The 22,276-nt window shown below is 45.1% G+C and overlaps 1 long non-coding RNA gene, 6 other non-coding genes and 2 pseudogenes across 7 annotated transcripts in view; all 9 read left to right on the top strand.

Moving 5' to 3' along the window:
• LOC148354815 (uncharacterized) overlaps window positions 1-22,276 on the top strand; it is a 99,105-nt gene that overhangs the window by 18,522 nt on the left and 58,307 nt on the right. The gene's annotated exons all lie outside the window — the stretch shown is intronic.
• On the top strand, window positions 3,489-3,703 carry LOC148354825 (small nucleolar RNA U3). The gene has a single exon (XR_015852354.1). It is a non-coding gene; the product is annotated as a small nucleolar RNA U3 (small nucleolar RNA).
• On the top strand, window positions 5,164-5,327 carry LOC148354826 (U1 spliceosomal RNA). Its single transcript, XR_015852333.1, has one exon. It is a non-coding gene; the product is annotated as a U1 spliceosomal RNA (small nuclear RNA).
• LOC148354827 (U2 spliceosomal RNA) lies at window positions 5,561-5,736 on the top strand (annotated as a pseudogene).
• LOC148354828 (small nucleolar RNA U3) lies at window positions 10,479-10,693 on the top strand. The gene has a single exon (XR_015852355.1). It is a non-coding gene; the product is annotated as a small nucleolar RNA U3 (small nucleolar RNA).
• On the top strand, window positions 12,154-12,317 carry LOC148354829 (U1 spliceosomal RNA). The gene has a single exon (XR_015852335.1). It is a non-coding gene; the product is annotated as a U1 spliceosomal RNA (small nuclear RNA).
• Window positions 12,551-12,726, top strand: LOC148354830 (U2 spliceosomal RNA; annotated as a pseudogene).
• Window positions 17,461-17,675, top strand: LOC148354831 (small nucleolar RNA U3). Its single transcript, XR_015852358.1, has one exon. It is a non-coding gene; the product is annotated as a small nucleolar RNA U3 (small nucleolar RNA).
• On the top strand, window positions 19,136-19,299 carry LOC148354832 (U1 spliceosomal RNA). The gene has a single exon (XR_015852343.1). It is a non-coding gene; the product is annotated as a U1 spliceosomal RNA (small nuclear RNA).

The raw sequence follows: 22,276 nt of genomic DNA on the forward strand, positions 1-22,276 counted from the left end.
CTTTTTGAGTCCAGGGGCCACAGACCGCGTGTGAAACGACACCCAAACTCCGAATTCAAACTTCAGTACACATTGAAGACAGTGAGGCATGGTGGTGCAGGTATCATGGTCTGGGCATGTTTCTCCTACTCTGGTGTTGGGCCCATTTGTCGCATAGCAGGGATCATGGATCAGTTTGTGTATGTCAAGATACTTGAAGATGTTATGTTGCCATATGCTGACGAGGACATGCCCTTGAAATGGGTGTTTCCACAAGACAATGGTCCCAACCACACCAGTAGACGGGCAAAGTCTTGGTTCCAAACCAAAAAAATTCATGTCATGGGGTGGCCAGCCCAATCCCCAGATCCCAATCCGATCGACAACTTCACGAAATACTGTTTGTCAAGCAAAACCAAGAAATGTCAATGAATTGTGGATTGTTGTTAAGGAGTCACGGAGTGAAACAACGACGGAAAGGTGCCACAAGTTGGTTGACTCTATGCCACACAGATGTGAGGCAGTAATAAACAACTGTGGTCATGCAACTAGATATTAGGATTGCTAGATCCTAACTTTTTGGGTAAATACGAAATAGTTTCGAGTTTGTACAGTCGACAGCAGACGCTGCTATTTTTTTAACACAGCCCTTTGAAGTAATTGCCCGATTGCACGGCATGCCTATTATGAATGCTGGATCTTGTTTGTTTCCTGAGAATCTACTGCACCTACTGCTCACTTGTCTGGCATGTAACAATAAAACCCATACTAAAACCTGAGATATTCTGGTTCGTCACACTACACTGCTATGATTTCAAACAGCCCTGCACACGCTCTCTTACTTGCGTCAGACCACCAGTAGGCGCCCTACTTCGGAAGTAGTCTAGCAGCGAGGCACGAAATGTACTCTTCGTTTTACAGTATTGTCAAAATGAACGAGATTTGAAGTTACGCCTATCACCGTATGGTTATCTACAGCTTCCCGATAAATAACAGTTAAACTTTTCACATCTTGGTTTTGTTAGTGGCTTGGTCAGCATGTGAGCCACCGTGTGCTCAGTGGGTCACTACTTGCTTGTAATTTTACCATCAACTTGTGCAGACCGTACAAAATGATATTTTACGTCTATGTGTTTACTGAGTTGCCTACATACTGGGTTTTTAGACAGTTCAATAGTCCCCTGGCTATCTTCATGAATCAAATCTGGTGTGTGCTGTGTTTCCTCATCCACGCCATGAAGTATTGCACGAGATACATGCTTTCTTGTACCGTGGATGACAGTGCCATGTATTCGGCTCCGCAAGTTGATAGCGCCACCGTAGGCTGTTTTCTGGTTTTCCTGGATATAACTGGACCATTTTGGGTTAGACTAAAGCAGTAACCGGTTGGTTCCGATTGCGTCCCGATTGTTTCAAGTCATACAAAGATTTGTTCAATTTACAAACTAGATGCTCACCAGTTTTAGATCCATTCACCCATCGATGTTATGTGCCGCTTCTCCTCACTAGGGTGGTGGGGGCGCTGGAGCCCGTCCCAGCTAACTGTGGGCACCGGGCAAAGTACACCCTGAACTGGTTGACCGGTTTTTGATTCCACTTCAAATCCCTTCCGTTGTTCCATGTGCAACTCACAATCTATGGGAGCGTGTAAATATGTCGTTTTGACATCCATTTGGTGGAGCCTTGGGTTACCTTGCGCGGCTATTTGCATAAGAATCCTCACTGAGGTCATAACAGCAGTTGGGCAGAAGGTTTCCTTATAATCTATGCCTTCTACCTGCCCGTATCCCTTTGCGACATATCCAGCTTTAAAAGTTTCAGGTTTGTAGAGGTTCTCTCTAACCATAAAAACCCAACTTCCCCCCACTGCTTTCTTTCCCTTCGGCAGTAAATACAGGGTGTAAGTGTCATTACTAGTGTCAATAAAATTGTTCAAACCAAAAATCTCATTTAATGATGAATCTTCATCCACCATTGCTTTGACCCGTTTTTGGGATATTCCGGAAGAAATTGCCTCTCTATACGTTTTGGGTACTTAAAAAGTGCTCTACGAATATGGTCCACCACCTGTTTATCTTCAATATCTTCTGTTTTACATTGTTAATCTCTAAGATAGGCTGCTGGCCTTCTCTCTCTTACTGGGTAGTGCCCCAACTATCACCTTGACTTCGAGATGGGGCACTATTCCCATTCCTTTCTTATGTATGTCTGTATGTCTGATTGGCTTGGACATCATCATTTGACTTGTGTCTCCGTCCTTTGGCTCGTCCCAGTGGCTTATACCCGTCTCTGGTCCACTGACGCTCGCATTATCGTGTACTCAGTCAGATCGCTCGGCCGATGACGTTTACGGTCTTTGCAGCTCCTCACCTTTGTTTTGATGTCACTGACAGTCAGGTTCTCCCTCATCGGAGTGACGTGGACCACAAACGGATTACACAAGTCTGATAGTCCCTTTACCTTCACTGCCATTCGAGGGAAGGAAGGTCGCAGTACAAACATATGACACGCGGTCTCCCCTTGTCGGCGTAATGTGCTCGTACAATTGTCAGTGCCTTGCGTCCGTCGCTTCTCGCATGACTGAGGACAAACTTCTATTGTCCAGGACTTGCACCGTTTCAGCATATGCTTGCGTATTCTTCAGGATGGTATCCGCTCAGACATCGTTGGCGTCCTCCTCGCAATTCCAAGTGTGCTAGGATTCTGGTTTCCCACAGCTCGTATGATCGCCCGTCAACCATCAAACAAAAGCCAATCAAACCGCTTATTAGACATCATACTGGGCCCATAACCTGTCAGGTTACCAGTAGTCATCCTACTTGGGGCGTAGTCTAGCAACGGCGCACGATACGTGCTCTCCGCCAGATCACGCCATAACACACCACTCGAGAAGTCTGAGAGGAGTTTTCTTGAGATTTATTTTGCACATGCGCAGCGGCATTGTATACCCTCATTCGCACCGGAGGTCAATTAGCATAATGAGACTGAAATCACACGAGAACAAGAATCGCATGTCCAGTTAAAGCTTTTTATGAACCGTAAAAGTTTTTCGTCCGTCTGAAAAGTGGGAGTGAGGGGCAAGTGCGGAACCTTTCTTTCTTTGACCGTTGCTTCCCGGGACCTCTTTACAGACGTACGAGGTCGTGGTGCTTATTTCACGTAAAGATTCCAAAAGAATCAGAGAGTACCCATAAATAGGAGGTACTGCTCGATGGAATCTCGCATGTATTTGCGTTAGCACAAATTGTTTTTGGAGAACTTGACTTTTTTTCCAAAACGAATTAAAATCACAAACCTCGCAAAGTATTGTGGGGCTTAATGACTGCAACAATAACCTAGATTTTAACTCCATTCAGTCTTTCATATTCCATATGTGCTTGGATTTCCCTTGATTTTTTTGGGTGTATAGGAGCGATCGATGTGTTTGGAGCAAATTACCGACAATGTTGCCCTCCGAGCACAAGTAGTTCTGTCGGCTATTAATGCGGGTGGTTGCACATTTGAAGATTAAGACTATACTCTTAGGGATCATTTCTATAGTTTTTGACTTGTGAAATGTGTTTCTACCTTGTATGGATCTGCCAACTACGATGACGAGATGAAATATTCCTCCCTGAGCGTGAAGTAGGCAAATAGGAATGATGAAATCATATACTGTCTGTCGTTGATGACCGTTCATTGGTCCTTTGTGGACTTGTGATGGGGGGAATATGTTCAGAGTAGCTGGAAGCTCAACTTCAATGAAATGTCAAAATGAAAGTGTAATGTACTCTATCTAATCACATTAGAATTGAACTTCTGCCTTCCTGAGTTAACCAAGTGATGGACATTGAAATCCGTAGCCCCCGATGTAAATGACTGCCATGCGCACTCTAAATTATTTCAAATTTGTATACAATTGTGTGACTTGGCTCAAACATAACTTTCAAAGTGACGAACGCTGTTGAATAAAAGCGGTCATGGTTCGAAGCACTTATTGATAACAACCACGAACTTCCAGTTGCGTGCGCCATCAGGGGCCTAATGGAGACACAACCCTGGACCGAGTGAGTTGTTGTTGTCCATCGCGTGGTGTGTCTCGGGCAAATACAGGCTGGTGGTTCCCATTCCCCGAAAGACCAGATTGAGGCTGGCCCCCCGCAGCACGGCAGCTGAGTGGTTAGCGAGCCCGCGGCACAGTTGTGAGGTCATGGATTCAAAATCCAGCCAGTTTGCATGTTCTTCCCGTGCCCGCACGGCTGTCCTGCGGGCACTCCAGTTTCCTCCCACCTTCCAAAACATTCTTGTCAAGTTGTTGGCCCGTCCAAATGGTCCCTGGGTGTGAATGAGCGAGTGAGTTGTCTTGTCTCTGTGTGCCCTGCGACCGGCTGGCAACCAGTTCAGGGTGCCCACTGCCCAAAGTCAGCTGGGATGGCCTCCAGCACCCCCGCGACCCTACCGAGGACAGGCGGTGCAGATAATGGACAGATTATACATCGTGTTTTGTCCTTGTTCATCACTGTTGTTTTAATTTAGTCTCTTGATAATGATGTTTGAATAAGCAATGTTTGTAATCTCTAAATTGGGCCACGTTGTTGGAGTGTGATGTGTTTGTGTCAATAAAGTTTGTTAAAACCATATGGAAGGTGGAAAGGAAGTTCGGGTTGGGACCAAGATATGCTTCTTCTCTTCATTTCAATTGAGTTATGAATAGGTGCTGTCAAATCGGTTGTAACCTAGCCTGGTTAGAAAAGAGAGAATACTAAACAACAGATACTGTAATGTGCAGTGATGTCCAGCAGGTGGCGTTGTTCCTTTATATCGTGGACCAGTAGTGTTGTTTTGCTTTTACTGTGGGGTTGAAGGATTAATCTTGTTTGTGCCATGAAAAGCGTTCGTTTGAATTTGTTTGCTCTCTTTAAGTTGCATGTTGACTTAATGTTTTAGTGGTGTGTTTTATTTTGCGGGATGAATGTTTTCCTCTTTGTGACGCTATGCATCATGGGAAACTGCTTAAGAATCAAAACCTAAATACTAACTTTAACGCGTTATCTGTTCGTTTGCTGGATTTCCCCGCGCTGCCCTTAGCGTTCACATTCGTGCAGGAGTGACCTTTCCGAGTGTTGTATGTTAACCGTGTAACACTACCGTAGCTGCAGGGGGCGCGCTCGAGTAATAGTTGGTTGCCTTGGCCGTGTACAACTCATACTTACCTGGCAGGGGAGATACCATGATCATGAAGGTGGTTCACCCAGGGTGAGGCTCAGCCATTGCACTCCGGTTGAGCTGACCTCTGCGAATTCCCCAAATGTGGGAATCTCGACTGCATAATTTCTGGTAGTGGGGGACTGCGTTCGCGCTCTCCCCTGATTTTAATGTCAATAGCAATTGTTAGTGCGCTGCTTTTGTAATTAGAATTTCAGTTCAGGCCCATCTATAACATCATTTGATGAGAAGTGACTATCTTGCATAGTGACTGATAACGCTCCTGGGTTTTCATGAGAGCCTTTAGTGTTTAGAGCGCATTACAATGGCCATTCCGCACCTGGAACAGGTTGGGACGGTCCTGTCATTTAGAGATGTCGTTTCATCTGACCTGACCTTAGCTTAGCCTTTTGGTGACTTTGATGTGCTAGGTCCTTAGCTTGGCCCTTTTGTGTACTTTCTATGAAGTCACCATCTTTGATTTTTGCATTTCGGAGATGGAATATGAGCTTGCTCTGTCCACTCCACGCATCGGCCCGGTATTGCAGTACCTCCGGGAACGGTGCATTCGCAATGATCGCAGCATGGCTTTAGGACTAGGACCTTAGCTTGGCCTTTTGGCTGAGAGTAAGTGTCCCGGCTCCTAGGCTTTGTAGCGTATTATGAACTGACCGATAACGGATAATGGATAATGAATAACGAAGATAGATCAATAACCCTTAAAAACCCCAAAACCCCATTTCCAAATGTACTCCTAAAAAGCCATAGCAAAACACTGTGGAACCAAGTACTTCTTTTGAGCTTAAATTAAAACAAATAATCGACCTCAGGCCCTATCGCGGTTTCGCTACTTTGCGGATTTACATCGTGCATTGTGTTCTGATTCATAATAGGCACGCTCCGAAGGCTGTGCAATTGGGCAAATAGTTCGAAGGGGTGTGTTCAAAAAAATTAGCAGTGTGGCAACTAATCTCTGAGTTCTTAAATTTTGGGGAAGAAAAAACAAAACAGGTGCGAATCGGGTGGGCGCCTATTTAAGGCTGATGGAGCCGGCACAGGTTGAACACGAATTTGAGGAAAACGGGTCGTTCAAGAAGGGCAGCACGGCGGCGCAGTGGTTAGCGCGTGTGCGGCACAGTCCTGAGGTCATGAGAGATTGAACCTTCCTGTGTGGAGTTTGCAGTTCTCCCCGTGCTTGCGTAGGTTTCCTCCGGGCACTCCGGTTTCCTCCCACATTCCAAGAACATGCATGTCAGGTTAATTGGCCGGTCCAAATTGTTCCTGGGTCTGAATGAGCGAGTGAGTTGTCTGTCTCTGTGTGCCCCGCGACTGGCCGGCAACCAGCTTAGGGTGTCCCCTGCCCACTGCCCCAAGATAGCTGGGATGGGGTCCAGCACCCCCGCGACCCTACTGAGGATAATGGATGGATGGGGGTCGTTAAAGACACTGCTCCGGAGGACTGCGTTCATTGGTTTAAAAGTTGATTGGAGAAGGATGAACCCATAGAGAGGTAAAAAAATTGTTGGCCGTTGAGCCAGGAAAAACAGAGACGCGTGCAAGAAAACGGAAGATAACTATTAAAATGGACCGGAGAAAAACCAGAATGGCAAAGCCTCAGCCAATGATCAGCTTCAGTCTGCAGTTACCTGTAAGTGGTGTGACCGTGAGAAGACGTCTGCGTAAAGCAAATGTATTTTCAAGAATCCCAGGCAAATGTTGAAAAAAAAAAGGCATGTGCAGAAGAGGTTACAATTCGGCAAAGAACACATCAACTGGCCTAAAGAAAAATGGAGAAACGTTTTGTGGACTAATGAAAGTAAAATTGCCCTTTTTGAGTCCAGGGGCCACAGACCGCGTGTGAAACGACACCCAAACTCCGAATTCAAACTTCAGTACACATTGAAGACAGTGAGGCATGGTGGTGCAGGTATCATGGTCTGGGCATGTTTCTCCTACTCTGGTGTTGGGCCCATTTGTCGCATAGCAGGGATCATGGATCAGTTTGTGTATGTCAAGATACTTGAAGATGTTATGTTGCCATATGCTGACGAGGACATGCCCTTGAAATGGGTGTTTCCACAAGACAATGGTCCCAACCACACCAGTAGACGGGCAAAGTCTTGGTTCCAAACCAAAAAAATTCATGTCATGGGGTGGCCAGCCCAATCCCCAGATCCCAATCCGATCGACAACTTCACGAAATACTGTTTGTCAAGCAAAACCAAGAAATGTCAATGAATTGTGGATTGTTGTTAAGGAGTCACGGAGTGAAACAACGACGGAAAGGTGCCACAAGTTGGTTGACTCTATGCCACACAGATGTGAGGCAGTAATAAACAACTGTGGTCATGCAACTAGATATTAGGATTGCTAGATCCTAACTTTTTGGGTAAATACGAAATAGTTTCGAGTTTGTACAGTCGACAGCAGACGCTGCTATTTTTTTAACACAGCCCTTTGAAGTAATTGCCCGATTGCACGGCATGCCTATTATGAATGCTGGATCTTGTTTGTTTCCTGAGAATCTACTGCACCTACTGCTCACTTGTCTGGCATGTAACAATAAAACCCATACTAAAACCTGAGATATTCTGGTTCGTCACACTACACTGCTATGATTTCAAACAGCCCTGCACACGCTCTCTTACTTGCGTCAGACCACCAGTAGGCGCCCTACTTCGGAAGTAGTCTAGCAGCGAGGCACGAAATGTACTCTTCGTTTTACAGTATTGTCAAAATGAACGAGATTTGAAGTTACGCCTATCACCGTATGGTTATCTACAGCTTCCCGATAAATAACAGTTAAACTTTTCACATCTTGGTTTTGTTAGTGGCTTGGTCAGCATGTGAGCCACCGTGTGCTCAGTGGGTCACTACTTGCTTGTAATTTTACCATCAACTTGTGCAGACCGTACAAAATGATATTTTACGTCTATGTGTTTACTGAGTTGCCTACATACTGGGTTTTTAGACAGTTCAATAGTCCCCTGGCTATCTTCATGAATCAAATCTGGTGTGTGCTGTGTTTCCTCATCCACGCCATGAAGTATTGCACGAGATACATGCTTTCTTGTACCGTGGATGACAGTGCCATGTATTCGGCTCCGCAAGTTGATAGCGCCACCGTAGGCTGTTTTCTGGTTTTCCTGGATATAACTGGACCATTTTGGGTTAGACTAAAGCAGTAACCGGTTGGTTCCGATTGCGTCCCGATTGTTTCAAGTCATACAAAGATTTGTTCAATTTACAAACTAGATGCTCACCAGTTTTAGATCCATTCACCCATCGATGTTATGTGCCGCTTCTCCTCACTAGGGTGGTGGGGGCGCTGGAGCCCGTCCCAGCTAACTGTGGGCACCGGGCAAAGTACACCCTGAACTGGTTGACCGGTTTTTGATTCCACTTCAAATCCCTTCCGTTGTTCCATGTGCAACTCACAATCTATGGGAGCGTGTAAATATGTCGTTTTGACATCCATTTGGTGGAGCCTTGGGTTACCTTGCGCGGCTATTTGCATAAGAATCCTCACTGAGGTCATAACAGCAGTTGGGCAGAAGGTTTCCTTATAATCTATGCCTTCTACCTGCCCGTATCCCTTTGCGACATATCCAGCTTTAAAAGTTTCAGGTTTGTAGAGGTTCTCTCTAACCATAAAAACCCAACTTCCCCCCACTGCTTTCTTTCCCTTCGGCAGTAAATACAGGGTGTAAGTGTCATTACTAGTGTCAATAAAATTGTTCAAACCAAAAATCTCATTTAATGATGAATCTTCATCCACCATTGCTTTGACCCGTTTTTGGGATATTCCGGAAGAAATTGCCTCTCTATACGTTTTGGGTACTTAAAAAGTGCTCTACGAATATGGTCCACCACCTGTTTATCTTCAATATCTTCTGTTTTACATTGTTAATCTCTAAGATAGGCTGCTGGCCTTCTCTCTCTTACTGGGTAGTGCCCCAACTATCACCTTGACTTCGAGATGGGGCACTATTCCCATTCCTTTCTTATGTATGTCTGTATGTCTGATTGGCTTGGACATCATCATTTGACTTGTGTCTCCGTCCTTTGGCTCGTCCCAGTGGCTTATACCCGTCTCTGGTCCACTGACGCTCGCATTATCGTGTACTCAGTCAGATCGCTCGGCCGATGACGTTTACGGTCTTTGCAGCTCCTCACCTTTGTTTTGATGTCACTGACAGTCAGGTTCTCCCTCATCGGAGTGACGTGGACCACAAACGGATTACACAAGTCTGATAGTCCCTTTACCTTCACTGCCATTCGAGGGAAGGAAGGTCGCAGTACAAACATATGACACGCGGTCTCCCCTTGTCGGCGTAATGTGCTCGTACAATTGTCAGTGCCTTGCGTCCGTCGCTTCTCGCATGACTGAGGACAAACTTCTATTGTCCAGGACTTGCACCGTTTCAGCATATGCTTGCGTATTCTTCAGGATGGTATCCGCTCAGACATCGTTGGCGTCCTCCTCGCAATTCCAAGTGTGCTAGGATTCTGGTTTCCCACAGCTCGTATGATCGCCCGTCAACCATCAAACAAAAGCCAATCAAACCGCTTATTAGACATCATACTGGGCCCATAACCTGTCAGGTTACCAGTAGTCATCCTACTTGGGGCGTAGTCTAGCAACGGCGCACGATACGTGCTCTCCGCCAGATCACGCCATAACACACCACTCGAGAAGTCTGAGAGGAGTTTTCTTGAGATTTATTTTGCACATGCGCAGCGGCATTGTATACCCTCATTCGCACCGGAGGTCAATTAGCATAATGAGACTGAAATCACACGAGAACAAGAATCGCATGTCCAGTTAAAGCTTTTTATGAACCGTAAAAGTTTTTCGTCCGTCTGAAAAGTGGGAGTGAGGGGCAAGTGCGGAACCTTTCTTTCTTTGACCGTTGCTTCCCGGGACCTCTTTACAGACGTACGAGGTCGTGGTGCTTATTTCACGTAAAGATTCCAAAAGAATCAGAGAGTACCCATAAATAGGAGGTACTGCTCGATGGAATCTCGCATGTATTTGCGTTAGCACAAATTGTTTTTGGAGAACTTGACTTTTTTTCCAAAACGAATTAAAATCACAAACCTCGCAAAGTATTGTGGGGCTTAATGACTGCAACAATAACCTAGATTTTAACTCCATTCAGTCTTTCATATTCCATATGTGCTTGGATTTCCCTTGATTTTTTTGGGTGTATAGGAGCGATCGATGTGTTTGGAGCAAATTACCGACAATGTTGCCCTCCGAGCACAAGTAGTTCTGTCGGCTATTAATGCGGGTGGTTGCACATTTGAAGATTAAGACTATACTCTTAGGGATCATTTCTATAGTTTTTGACTTGTGAAATGTGTTTCTACCTTGTATGGATCTGCCAACTACGATGACGAGATGAAATATTCCTCCCTGAGCGTGAAGTAGGCAAATAGGAATGATGAAATCATATACTGTCTGTCGTTGATGACCGTTCATTGGTCCTTTGTGGACTTGTGATGGGGGGAATATGTTCAGAGTAGCTGGAAGCTCAACTTCAATGAAATGTCAAAATGAAAGTGTAATGTACTCTATCTAATCACATTAGAATTGAACTTCTGCCTTCCTGAGTTAACCAAGTGATGGACATTGAAATCCGTAGCCCCCGATGTAAATGACTGCCATGCGCACTCTAAATTATTTCAAATTTGTATACAATTGTGTGACTTGGCTCAAACATAACTTTCAAAGTGACGAACGCTGTTGAATAAAAGCGGTCATGGTTCGAAGCACTTATTGATAACAACCACGAACTTCCAGTTGCGTGCGCCATCAGGGGCCTAATGGAGACACAACCCTGGACCGAGTGAGTTGTTGTTGTCCATCGCGTGGTGTGTCTCGGGCAAATACAGGCTGGTGGTTCCCATTCCCCGAAAGACCAGATTGAGGCTGGCCCCCCGCAGCACGGCAGCTGAGTGGTTAGCGAGCCCGCGGCACAGTTGTGAGGTCATGGATTCAAAATCCAGCCAGTTTGCATGTTCTTCCCGTGCCCGCACGGCTGTCCTGCGGGCACTCCAGTTTCCTCCCACCTTCCAAAACATTCTTGTCAAGTTGTTGGCCCGTCCAAATGGTCCCTGGGTGTGAATGAGCGAGTGAGTTGTCTTGTCTCTGTGTGCCCTGCGACCGGCTGGCAACCAGTTCAGGGTGCCCACTGCCCAAAGTCAGCTGGGATGGCCTCCAGCACCCCCGCGACCCTACCGAGGACAGGCGGTGCAGATAATGGACAGATTATACATCGTGTTTTGTCCTTGTTCATCACTGTTGTTTTAATTTAGTCTCTTGATAATGATGTTTGAATAAGCAATGTTTGTAATCTCTAAATTGGGCCATGTTGTTGGAGTGTGATGTGTTTGTGTCAATAAAGTTTGTTAAAACCATATGGAAGGTGGAAAGGAAGTTCGGGTTGGGACCAAGATATGCTTCTTCTCTTCATTTCAATTGAGTTATGAATAGGTGCTGTCAAATCGGTTGTAACCTAGCCTGGTTAGAAAAGAGAGAATACTAAACAACAGATACTGTAATGTGCAGTGATGTCCAGCAGGTGGCGTTGTTCCTTTATATCGTGGACCAGTAGTGTTGTTTTGCTTTTACTGTGGGGTTGAAGGATTAATCTTGTTTGTGCCATGAAAAGCGTTCGTTTGAATTTGTTTGCTCTCTTTAAGTTGCATGTTGACTTAATGTTTTAGTGGTGTGTTTTATTTTGCGGGATGAATGTTTTCCTCTTTGTGACGCTATGCATCATGGGAAACTGCTTAAGAATCAAAACCTAAATACTAACTTTAACGCGTTATCTGTTCGTTTGCTGGATTTCCCCGCGCTGCCCTTAGCGTTCACATTCGTGCAGGAGTGACCTTTCCGAGTGTTGTATGTTAACCGTGTAACACTACCGTAGCTGCAGGGGGCGCGCTCGAGTAATAGTTGGTTGCCTTGGCCGTGTACAACTCATACTTACCTGGCAGGGGAGATACCATGATCATGAAGGTGGTTCACCCAGGGTGAGGCTCAGCCATTGCACTCCGGTTGAGCTGACCTCTGCGAATTCCCCAAATGTGGGAATCTCGACTGCATAATTTCTGGTAGTGGGGGACTGCGTTCGCGCTCTCCCCTGATTTTAATGTCAATAGCAATTGTTAGTGCGCTGCTTTTGTAATTAGAATTTCAGTTCAGGCCCATCTATAACATCATTTGATGAGAAGTGACTATCTTGCATAGTGACTGATAACGCTCCTGGGTTTTCATGAGAGCCTTTAGTGTTTAGAGCGCATTACAATGGCCATTCCGCACCTGGAACAGGTTGGGACGGTCCTGTCATTTAGAGATGTCGTTTCATCTGACCTGACCTTAGCTTAGCCTTTTGGTGACTTTGATGTGCTAGGTCCTTAGCTTGGCCCTTTTGTGTACTTTCTATGAAGTCACCATCTTTGATTTTTGCATTTCTGAGATGGATTATGAGCTTGCTCTGTCCACTCCACGCATCGGCCCGGTATTGCAGTACCTCCGGGAACGGTGCATTCGCAATGATCGCAGCATGGCTTTAGGACTAGGACCTTAGCTTGGCCTTTTGGCTGAGAGTAAGTGTCCCGGCTCCTAGGCTTTGTAGCGTATTATGAACTGACCGATAACGGATAATGGATAATGAATAACGAAGATAGATCAATAACCCTTAAAAACCCCATTTCCAAATGTACTCCTAAAAAGCCATAGCAAAACACTGTGGAACCAAGTACTTCTTTTGAGCTTAAATTAAAACAAATAATCGACCTCAGGCCCTATCGCGGTTTCGCTACTTTGCGGATTTACATCGTGCATTGTGTTCTGATTCATAATAGGCACGCTCCGAAGGCTGTGCAATTGGGCAAATAGTTCGAAGGGGTGTGTTCAAAAAAATTAGCAGTGTGGCAACTAATCTCTGAGTTCTTAAATTTTGGGGAAGAAAAAACAAAACAGGTGCGAATCGGGTGGGCGCCTATTTAAGGCTGATGGAGCCGGCACAGGTTGAACACGAATTTGAGGAAAACGGGTCGTTCAAGAAGGGCAGCACGGCGGCGCAGTGGTTAGCGCGTGTGCGGCACAGTCCTGAGGTCATGAGAGATTGAACCTTCCTGTGTGGAGTTTGCAGTTCTCCCCGTGCTTGCGTAGGTTTCCTCCGGGCACTCCGGTTTCCTCCCACATTCCAAGAACATGCATGTCAGGTTAATTGGCCGGTCCAAATTGTTCCTGGGTCTGAATGAGCGAGTGAGTTGTCTGTCTCTGTGTGCCCCGCGACTGGCCGGCAACCAGCTTAGGGTGTCCCCTGCCCACTGCCCCAAGATAGCTGGGATGGGGTCCAGCACCCCCGCGACCCTACTGAGGATAATGGATGGATGGGGGTCGTTAAAGACACTGCTCCGGAGGACTGCGTTCATTGGTTTAAAAGTTGATTGGAGAAGGATGAACCCATAGAGAGGTAAAAAAATTGTTGGCCGTTGAGCCAGGAAAAACAGAGACGCGTGCAAGAAAACGGAAGATAACTATTAAAATGGACCGGAGAAAAACCAGAATGGCAAAGCCTCAGCCAATGATCAGCTTCAGTCTGCAGTTACCTGTAAGTGGTGTGACCGTGAGAAGACGTCTGCGTAAAGCAAATGTATTTTCAAGAATCCCAGGCAAATGTTGAAAAAAAAAAGGCATGTGCAGAAGAGGTTACAATTCGGCAAAGAACACATCAACTGGCCTAAAGAAAAATGGAGAAACGTTTTGTGGACTAATGAAAGTAAAATTGCCCTTTTTGAGTCCAGGGGCCACAGACCGCGTGTGAAACGACACCCAAACTCCGAATTCAAACTTCAGTACACATTGAAGACAGTGAGGCATGGTGGTGCAGGTATCATGGTCTGGGCATGTTTCTCCTACTCTGGTGTTGGGCCCATTTGTCGCATAGCAGGGATCATGGATCAGTTTGTGTATGTCAAGATACTTGAAGATGTTATGTTGCCATATGCTGACGAGGACATGCCCTTGAAATGGGTGTTTCCACAAGACAATGGTCCCAACCACACCAGTAGACGGGCAAAGTCTTGGTTCCAAACCAAAAAAATTCATGTCATGGGGTGGCCAGCCCAATCCCCAGATCCCAATCCGATCGACAACTTCACGAAATACTGTTTGTCAAGCAAAACCAAGAAATGTCAATGAATTGTGGATTGTTGTTAAGGAGTCACGGAGTGAAACAACGACGGAAAGGTGCCACAAGTTGGTTGACTCTATGCCACACAGATGTGAGGCAGTAATAAACAACTGTGGTCATGCAACTAGATATTAGGATTGCTAGATCCTAACTTTTTGGGTAAATACGAAATAGTTTCGAGTTTGTACAGTCGACAGCAGACGCTGCTATTTTTTTAACACAGCCCTTTGAAGTAATTGCCCGATTGCACGGCATGCCTATTATGAATGCTGGATCTTGTTTGTTTCCTGAGAATCTACTGCACCTACTGCTCACTTGTCTGGCATGTAACAATAAAACCCATACTAAAACCTGAGATATTCTGGTTCGTCACACTACACTGCTATGATTTCAAACAGCCCTGCACACGCTCTCTTACTTGCGTCAGACCACCAGTAGGCGCCCTACTTCGGAAGTAGTCTAGCAGCGAGGCACGAAATGTACTCTTCGTTTTACAGTATTGTCAAAATGAACGAGATTTGAAGTTACGCCTATCACCGTATGGTTATCTACAGCTTCCCGATAAATAACAGTTAAACTTTTCACATCTTGGTTTTGTTAGTGGCTTGGTCAGCATGTGAGCCACCGTGTGCTCAGTGGGTCACTACTTGCTTGTAATTTTACCATCAACTTGTGCAGACCGTACAAAATGATATTTTACGTCTATGTGTTTACTGAGTTGCCTACATACTGGGTTTTTAGACAGTTCAATAGTCCCCTGGCTATCTTCATGAATCAAATCTGGTGTGTGCTGTGTTTCCTCATCCACGCCATGAAGTATTGCACGAGATACATGCTTTCTTGTACCGTGGATGACAGTGCCATGTATTCGGCTCCGCAAGTTGATAGCGCCACCGTAGGCTGTTTTCTGGTTTTCCTGGATATAACTGGACCATTTTGGGTTAGACTAAAGCAGTAACCGGTTGGTTCCGATTGCGTCCCGATTGTTTCAAGTCATACAAAGATTTGTTCAATTTACAAACTAGATGCTCACCAGTTTTAGATCCATTCACCCATCGATGTTATGTGCCGCTTCTCCTCACTAGGGTGGTGGGGGCGCTGGAGCCCGTCCCAGCTAACTGTGGGCACCGGGCAAAGTACACCCTGAACTGGTTGACCGGTTTTTGATTCCACTTCAAATCCCTTCCGTTGTTCCATGTGCAACTCACAATCTATGGGAGCGTGTAAATATGTCGTTTTGACATCCATTTGGTGGAGCCTTGGGTTACCTTGCGCGGCTATTTGCATAAGAATCCTCACTGAGGTCATAACAGCAGTTGGGCAGAAGGTTTCCTTATAATCTATGCCTTCTACCTGCCCGTATCCCTTTGCGACATATCCAGCTTTAAAAGTTTCAGGTTTGTAGAGGTTCTCTCTAACCATAAAAACCCAACTTCCCCCCACTGCTTTCTTTCCCTTCGGCAGTAAATACAGGGTGTAAGTGTCATTACTAGTGTCAATAAAATTGTTCAAACCAAAAATCTCATTTAATGATGAATCTTCATCCACCATTGCTTTGACCCGTTTTTGGGATATTCCGGAAGAAATTGCCTCTCTATACGTTTTGGGTACTTAAAAAGTGCTCTACGAATATGGTCCACCACCTGTTTATCTTCAATATCTTCTGTTTTACATTGTTAATCTCTAAGATAGGCTGCTGGCCTTCTCTCTCTTACTGGGTAGTGCCCCAACTATCACCTTGACTTCGAGATGGGGCACTATTCCCATTCCTTTCTTATGTATGTCTGTATGTCTGATTGGCTTGGACATCATCATTTGACTTGTGTCTCCGTCCTTTGGCTCGTCCCAGTGGCTTATACCCGTCTCTGGTCCACTGACGCTCGCATTATCGTGTACTCAGTCAGATCGCTCGGCCGATGACGTTTACGGTCTTTGCAGCTCCTCACCTTTGTTTTGATGTCACTGACAGTCAGGTTCTCCCTCATCGGAGTGACGTGGACCACAAACGGATTACACAAGTCTGATAGTCCCTTTACCTTCACTGCCATTCGAGGGAAGGAAGGTCGCAGTACAAACATATGACACGCGGTCTCCCCTTGTCGGCGTAATGTGCTCGTACAATTGTCAGTGCCTTGCGTCCGTCGCTTCTCGCATGACTGAGGACAAACTTCTACTGTCCAGGACTTGCACCGTTTCAGCATATGCTTGCGTATTCTTCAGGATGGTATCCGCTCAGACATCGTTGGCGTCCTCCTCGCAATTCCAAGTGTGCTAGGATTCTGGTTTCCCACAGCTCGTATGATCGCCCGTCAACCATCAAACAAAAGCCAATCAAACCGCTTATTAGACATCATACTGGGCCCATAACCTGTCAGGTTACCAGTAGTCATCCTACTTGGGGCGTAGTCTAGCAACGGCGCACGATACGTGCTCTCCGCCAGATCACGCCATAACACACCACTCGAGAAGTCTGAGAGGAGTTTTCTTGAGATTTATTTTGCACATGCGCAGCGGCATTGTATACCCTCATTCGCACCGGAGGTCAATTAGCATAATGAGACTGAAATCACACGAGAACAAGAATCGCATGTCCAGTTAAAGCTTTTTATGAACCGTAAAAGTTTTTCGTCCGTCTGAAAAGTGGGAGTGAGGGGCAAGTGCGGAACCTTTCTTTCTTTGACCGTTGCTTCCCGGGACCTCTTTACAGACGTACGAGGTCGTGGTGCTTATTTCACGTAAAGATTCCAAAAGAATCAGAGAGTACCCATAAATAGGAGGTACTGCTCGATGGAATCTCGCATGTATTTGCGTTAGCACAAATTGTTTTTGGAGAACTTGACTTTTTTTCCAAAACGAATTAAAATCACAAACCTCGCAAAGTATTGTGGGGCTTAATGACTGCAACAATAACCTAGATTTTAACTCCATTCAGTCTTTCATATTCCATATGTGCTTGGATTTCCCTTGATTTTTTTGGGTGTATAGGAGCGATCGATGTGTTTGGAGCAAATTACCGACAATGTTGCCCTCCGAGCACAAGTAGTTCTGTCGGCTATTAATGCGGGTGGTTGCACATTTGAAGATTAAGACTATACTCTTAGGGATCATTTCTATAGTTTTTGACTTGTGAAATGTGTTTCTACCTTGTATGGATCTGCCAACTACGATGACGAGATGAAATATTCCTCCCTGAGCGTGAAGTAGGCAGATAGGAATGATGAAATCATATACTGTCTGTCGTTGATGACCGTTCATTGGTCCTTTGTGGACTTGTGATGGGGGGAATATGTTCAGAGTAGCTGGAAGCTCAACTTCAATGAAATGTCAAAATGAAAGTGTAATGTACTCTATCTAATCACATTAGAATTGAACTTCTGCCTTCCTGAGTTAACCAAGTGATGGACATTGAAATCCGTAGCCCCCGATGTAAATGACTGCCATGCGCACTCTAAATTATTTCAAATTTGTATACAATTGTGTGACTTGGCTCAAACATAACTTTCAAAGTGACGAACGCTGTTGAATAAAAGCGGTCATGGTTCGAAGCACTTATTGATAACAACCACGAACTTCCAGTTGCGTGCGCCATCAGGGGCCTAATGGAGACACAACCCTGGACCGAGTGAGTTGTTGTTGTCCATCGCGTGGTGTGTCTCGGGCAAATACAGGCTGGTGGTTCCCATTCCCCGAAAGACCAGATTGAGGCTGGCCCCCCGCAGCACGGCAGCTGAGTGGTTAGCGAGCCCGCGGCACAGTTGTGAGGTCATGGATTCAAAATCCAGCCAGTTTGCATGTTCTTCCCGTGCCCGCACGGCTGTCCTGCGGGCACTCCAGTTTCCTCCCACCTTCCAAAACATTCTTGTCAAGTTGTTGGCCCGTCCAAATGGTCCCTGGGTGTGAATGAGCGAGTGAGTTGTCTTGTCTCTGTGTGCCCTGCGACCGGCTGGCAACCAGTTCAGGGTGCCCACTGCCCAAAGTCAGCTGGGATGGCCTCCAGCACCCCCGCGACCCTACCGAGGACAGGCGGTGCAGATAATGGACAGATTATACATCGTGTTTTGTCCTTGTTCATCACTGTTGTTTTAATTTAGTCTCTTGATAATGATGTTTGAATAAGCAATGTTTGTAATCTCTAAATTGGGCCACGTTGTTGGAGTGTGATGTGTTTGTGTCAATAAAGTTTGTTAAAACCATATGGAAGGTGGAAAGGAAGTTCGGGTTGGGACCAAGATATGCTTCTTCTCTTCATTTCAATTGAGTTATGAATAGGTGCTGTCAAATCGGTTGTAACCTAGCCTGGTTAGAAAAGAGAGAATACTAAACAACAGATACTGTAATGTGCAGTGATGTCCAGCAGGTGGCGTTGTTCCTTTATATCGTGGACCAGTAGTGTTGTTTTGCTTTTACTGTGGGGTTGAAGGATTAATCTTGTTTGTGCCATGAAAAGCGTTCGTTTGAATTTGTTTGCTCTCTTTAAGTTGCATGTTGACTTAATGTTTTAGTGGTGTGTTTTATTTTGCGGGATGAATGTTTTCCTCTTTGTGACGCTATGCATCATGGGAAACTGCTTAAGAATCAAAACCTAAATACTAACTTTAACGCGTTATCTGTTCGTTTGCTGGATTTCCCCGCGCTGCCCTTAGCGTTCACATTCGTGCAGGAGTGACCTTTCCGAGTGTTGTATGTTAACCGTGTAACACTACCGTAGCTGCAGGGGGCGCGCTCGAGTAATAGTTGGTTGCCTTGGCCGTGTACAACTCATACTTACCTGGCAGGGGAGATACCATGATCATGAAGGTGGTTCACCCAGGGTGAGGCTCAGCCATTGCACTCCGGATGAGCTGGCCTCTGCGAATTCTCCAAATGTGGGAATCTCGACTGCATAATTTCTGGTAGTGGGGGACTGCGTTCGCGCTCTCCCCTGATTTTAATGTCAATAGCAATTGTTAGTGCGCTGCTATTGTAATTAGAATTTCAGTTCAGGCCCATCTATAACATCATTTGATGAGAAGTGACCATCTTGCATAGTGACTGATAACGCTCCTGGGTTTTCATGAGAGCCTTTAGTGTTTAGAGCGCATTACAATGGCCATTCCGCACCTGGAACAGGTTGGGACGGTCCTGTCATTTAGAGATGTGGTTTCATCTGACCTGACCTTAGCTTAGCCTTTTGGTGACTTTGATGTGCTAGGTTAAAGCCAGAACTTGGTTCTTGGTTGAAGTCGCGGTTGATGGTGGACGCATCAGGTTAGCACTGCTCGTTCTATGCGTTTATACTGTCATTGGCGTCGGTTTTAAGAGTATTGTTAATTATTAATTTTACAATTCTAACCATTTTAACATAGTTAGAAGTAAAGCAGCCGAGTCCTGCCATGGCCGGGCATTATACCGGCGGGCGGAGACGTAACTGCGTGAGATTCTTGCTCAAAGATGTTGTGGCAATTTCGGAGGGAATGTCAAGGACGGATTTTATTAACAAGTTTGTTGAAAAGATTCTGAAGTTTAAAAAGGAGGAGGTACATGCTGTCATAAAAATGACTTCTGGCAAAGGCTTTGATGTGAGTTTTGAAACGGCAGCTCTTTATCAAGAGTTTTGGAATCGCTTTGAGGGAGTGAGGTCCCAGTTTTCAGGATTTACAGTGGAGAAGCTGACTGATAATACTAACAAGATTGTCGTCGTTAGAATGTTTAGTGAGATGATCAGTGCTGATGACGTCTGTTATTGGTTGAGTAGATACTGCTCAGTAAAAGGCCAGGCTATGAAGGTGAGGTGTGAGAAAGGCTATTGGAATGGTGCCTGGAGGGTACCAGTCCAACTACGGCAAGATCCTCAGGGCTTTCAGGGAATGAAACAAATTCCGTCGACTATATTCCTGGGGGAAAACCGTGGCTTTATCCACTATCAAGGGCAACCGAAACTCTGTCGCAAATGTGGTGAGCATGGGCATCTGGCTGAGGTATGTGATCGAATTTTTTGTGGAAAGTGCAGAACAATTGGACATTCCTTTGAGGAATGTAGCAATAGCAGAAAATGCAATCTCTGTGGAGAAACGAATCACCTCTTTAGAAACTGCCCGAATTCGTTTGCTAACAAATTGAAAGCTAGGAAGGCAGTTAACAAAGACAACAAAGACAATGAAATGATGTCAGACAACATAGATAATGAAATGAATAAATGTCACAAAGACAATGAAGTGAATAAAGATAACAAAGACAATGAAATTAATAAAGTCATGGAAATACAAAATGAAAATGAACAAGAAATTAATGAAGTTATAGAAATACCCAATGAAGATGAACAGGAAATGAATAAAGTTATGGAAATACCCAATGAAATTGATCAAGAAATGCACAAAGAAATTGGACAAGACAAACAAATTGAAAAAACAGATGTACCTACCAAAACCCCTGGAGCAGAGACCAGAGAATCAAAATTGAAACAGGAAGAACCTGGAAATTCTGATTCGATTTCTCATAAAATACCTGAATTTGGACATGACAAACGAATAGAAAAAGCAACTGCCACTCCGAAAACACATATTAATCAGGAAGGGCCTGGAAGAGAGTTCAAATTAGCAAATTTGTTTGCTACGCCATTGGCGGGATTTGGAGAAGTCAAACAAATCGAAAAGGCGAATGACTCTCCAAAAACCCATACGGGCACTGGAAAGAGGAGTAAAAGTAAGACAAAATTGGGAGTGGTGAAAAAACCAGAAACAAAGATAAGAGATTTAGAAGAAAGCCGATTGCCGGTGAATAAGCCCACAAGGGAACTGTATGAAGTTGAGACGGAGGAAGTCGGGGAGGGAAAAATCTGACCCTTAGTGGGCAAGGAAGTAAGAGACCCTTTGATAGGTCCTCTGGCTCACCCCCTAACCCAGAAAAAAGGGGAAGACCTGGAACCACAGACAGAGAGTCAGAGGGTCCCAGAGTTTTCCCCGGTGAGTCTCAAAATGAGGTACTACTCTTAAGTGATGTGTCTGACACAGGTGACACTCTCGATGATCTCGATGATCACCAAAGAATGGACTCAGATCCCCCGGTTTTGTCTAACTAGTTTAAATACTTTAACAACAATTATGAACATTACATTCTCTACTATCAATGTGAGAAGTGTGAGATCAAAGGTTAAGGCTCACAGTGTTTTATCGTTCTTAAAAACTATCAGAACGGATGTGTTTTTACTACAGGAATGCTGCATCCCCTTTCTAAAAAATTATAAACAGTGGGAAGAGATTTGGCCATATCCGTCATTATGGAGTGGCTCGAATGAAAACCGTAACGATGGGGTAGCCATTTTAATAAACAACCCTCAACTCATCATAAAGGGGAGTACTGTGATAAGAGACGGACGCGCAATCTTAGCAAGACTTTCTTATATAGGGAATGATTTTAACCTCATTAACATATACGGCCATGCCGACAGACAACTCAGGTACGAACTTTTAGAGGACATCCAGTCGCATATGCTAGGCCATCAACCACTAATCGTGGGAGGAGATTTTAATTGCATCCTAAGTAGGAAGGATAGAAAGAGGAATGATGAGGAGTTTAAAGTAGATAAAACATCAACTTTATTACAAGACATGTGCCGGACATTTAAACTGGTGGACTGTTTCAAATCCATACATCCAGGAGAGGAGGGCTTCACCTGGTTCAGTAGTGACAATGCCAGAGCCTCTCGAATAGACTACATCTTTACGAGGGGTTTAGCACAGAGTGATGCAAGATTAATTCCAGTTTTTTTTTCGGATCACTTGCTACTGTCCTGCTCTTTCTCATTTCCTTCAGGTATGACTGTTGGGAAGGGTTTGTGGAAGTTAAACTGCTCCCTGCTGGAGGATGAGGCTCTAGCCGCACAATACAGGGAGCTGTACAAAGACTGGCAGACCCTTCAAGAC

This window comes from Urocampus carinirostris, chromosome 12, assembly GCF_059441175.1.
Source record: "Urocampus carinirostris isolate Australia breed hairy pipefish chromosome 12, RoL_Ucar_1.0, whole genome shotgun sequence".
Classification (NCBI taxonomy): domain Eukaryota; kingdom Metazoa; phylum Chordata; class Actinopteri; order Syngnathiformes; family Syngnathidae; genus Urocampus; species Urocampus carinirostris.